The 3,136-nt window shown below is 50.0% G+C and overlaps 1 pseudogene; it reads left to right on the top strand.

Annotated features, from left to right (window-relative positions):
* Window positions 1-1,151: 1,151 nt before the first annotated feature.
* LOC100901185 (SCAN domain-containing protein 3-like) lies at window positions 1,152-2,927 on the top strand (annotated as a pseudogene).
* The last annotated feature ends 209 nt before the right edge of the window (window positions 2,928-3,136 follow it).

Here is a 3,136-nt window from a genome sequence, read left to right as displayed (position 1 = left end):
GCTCCTGTTGTCGTTGACGATTTCGAAGAGTTCGGAAGCGGCCCACTTCCAAGCGCAAGTCCTGTCGCGTCCACGAGTGCATCGCCTCAGCCCGTCGAAAGTTCTGATCCGGCATCTAGTCTCACGCCGGACGACGGTTCTGATCCGGCATCGACCCTCACGCCGGACGACGACGTCGTGGGTCAGGATGAGTCCGTCGAGTGCGACGACACTTCTGCTTCCGAGTCTACGCCGTGCAACGACACTTCTGCTTCCGAGTCTACGCCGTGCGACGACGCTTCTGCTTCCGAGTCTACGCCGTGCGACGACGCTTCTGCTTCCGAGTCGTCGGCCGATGTTGCGTCGACTGGACCGACTTCTGAACCGCCTGCAGCTTCGACTCCCTCTCGGGTACAGCCTTCTCGGGCATGCAAGTCGCAAGTCCTCAAGAGTCTTTTCGGTTGGCCAGCATCCGACTAAGTAGGGAGGAACTGTAGGGTTCACCGATACCGCTCTCGGTGCCTAGCCAATCGGCTTCGGCCACATCTCACAATAAAGTATATAAGAGTCTCCCGTCGAAGGGTAGAAACGAAGTTCAACCTAACCCCGGTCTCATATCACACCGACTAGCATAGATCCCTTCAAGAGACATTCAGGGGAAGGCTCTAGAGCAGTGTTTCCCAAGTATGGGCAAGTGACCCACAAGTGGGTCACGGCGATTTCCCAAGTGGGTCACGGGACTTCCGGACTCTTTCATACTATCGATTCAAGACTCATCGCGAGATGCACCGGGAGCTGAATTCGGGCGGGGACTTCTCCGTCCGAGAATCCGTGGATAAGAGGATGCTTTTATGCTTCTTTCTCGTCCATACGATTAGTGTTGACATGAGTGTGGAGCGCGGACGTTCGAGATTCGAGATGCGCGTTCTACTCTCGCTCAAGATTGATGTTTCGCAGCGCTCCCACTTTGAATCCTTCGAATGCTTTCGGTAGTCGATGCGGTGGGTAGTGACAAATGAGAGAAATGATTGTTGTGGCTCTCGAGTGAGTATTGCGCCGAGATATTTCCGTGATTATATGCGCAATCGGCTCTGTGTATGCTTACTCAACATGTCCGAAATCACTCTCGTGCAGGTAATCAAGATTGCGAGCCGTCTCTCAAGCCCTCCGCAATGAGCAATCCGAAGACAAGACCAAAGCGGCGATATTCCGAGCAGTTTCTGAAGTTTGGCTTCATTGCGGTCGAGACCAACAGGAAAGAGACAGCGCCTCTCTGTCTCATTTGTCTCCAGGTCTTGTCCAATGAGTCCATGAGATCCTGTCGACTTCAACATCACTTGAAGTCGAAGCATCCTCAGAAGGCCGCCTCGCCACTGGAGTACTTCGAGTCGTTGAAGGAAAGCTTCGAGAATAGACCAAGGGTAGGCTCTTTGTTCGCCAACTCCAGGTCCGCGGCGATTCGAGTTCAGCAAGCAAGCTATGAAATCTCTCTCTTGATCGCGAAAACTGGGAATAACCATTCGGTCGGAGAGCAGCTTATCAAGCCAGCGATAGCGACATTCCTCAAAACGGTCGGTCAGACTGATGACAAGGAAGTTGCGGCATTGCCGCTGAGCAACAATACGGTTCGCCGGAGAATCGATCGTATGGCTGAAGATATCGAGCAGAAGCTGGTCGAGAAATTGCGGAGCCGTAGCTTTTCTCTACAGATGGATGAGTCCACAATAAGACAGAGCGAAGCCCTCCTGATGAGTTATGTGAGATATATAGACCAGGAAGATCTGAAGGAGGAGATGCTGTTCTGTAGATCGCTGGAAACGACAACGACCGCAACCGACATTTACAAGCAAGTCCGGGAGTACTTGTCAGAGCATAAAATCCCTATAGAAAACATGGTTTCATGCGTGGCAGACGGCGCACCGGCATGATGGGGAGAAAAAAAAGGTTGTCTCAAGATGTTGAAAGATGACAACCCCGGGATGCTCACCATACACTGCGTGATCCACAGGGAAAACCTGGTGGCTAGAACCCTCTCACCGAGTCTTCACAAAGTCATGCAAGCTGTGATCAAATGTGTGAATGAGATAAAAGCAAAGCCCAAGTTCGAGCGCTTATTCGAACAGTTTTGTCACGGTCAGCAAGAAGCACACGTGCGGCTCTTGATTCACACTGAAATACGCTGGCTCTCCAAGGGAAACTGCCTACGAAGGTTCATGGAACTATTCGACGCTGTCGTCGAATTCTTGAAAGACAAGGAAGAGGTGGCTCTCCTCACATCGTTTGAGGGGAAAATTCTCGTAAGCTACCTCGCCGATATCTTCGACTTTCTGAATGGCTTGAATTTGAAGCTACAAGGCAAGAAGGTCTCTCTAATCGAGGCGCAGGAGAGCATTCAGGGTTTCATAAAGTTCTTGCGAGTTGCTGCGAACAACGTCAGAGCTAGGAAACTCGATCAGTTTCTTTGGTTGAAGAAGTGTAAGCTGTCCGAGGGTGCCCTGATGATCATAGTTGAGCACATGTCGACGCTCATTGAAAATTTCAATGAAAGGTTCTCTGATCTCATAGAAATGAAGTTCCCACTTTGGGTGAGCCAGCCTTTCTTGGTAGACCTCAATGAGGCCGAGCTAGAATTCCAGCAAGAATTGGCGGAGTTGCAATCTAACCTGCCGATGGAGGGTGTTTTTAGAAATACGGGACCACGGGCATGGCTTTGTCATGGAATCAGGGAGAAATATCCAAAATGTAGTTCTCTTGCCAGAGATATATTAATCCACTTTCCGTCGTCCTATTTGGTTGAGTGCGGGTTTAGTGCGGTGAATGACTTAGTGGACGCAAAGAGAAATCGACTTGAAATAACCAGAAGAGGAGATCTGAGGATAAAATTGACCAATATCGAACCGGATATAAAGAAACTCTGCGCGGAGCAAGTAGCGCACTTCTCCCATTAAATTAGCTCCTGATCATTCTAATAAAAATTGTGGGTGAGGAGGTTGACGAAGTCTCCTCGCTAGTCAGGAAAATATATTTCACTCCTTAATATTCGTCGCCATTAAAGAGTGTTTCCGAACACATGCTCTTTTTCAAAGGTGCTGGGTTTTGTCGTGGGCCATGGGGTCTTTGTCGAGTCCAGATGTGGGTCATTGGGGAAAACTCTTGG

Source organism: Galendromus occidentalis, unplaced genomic scaffold (genome assembly GCF_000255335.2).
Source record: "Galendromus occidentalis unplaced genomic scaffold, Mocc_1.1 scf7180000075386, whole genome shotgun sequence".
NCBI classification, from domain to species: domain Eukaryota; kingdom Metazoa; phylum Arthropoda; class Arachnida; order Mesostigmata; family Phytoseiidae; genus Galendromus; species Galendromus occidentalis.
This window is presented reverse-complemented; position numbering and strand designations above follow the sequence as displayed.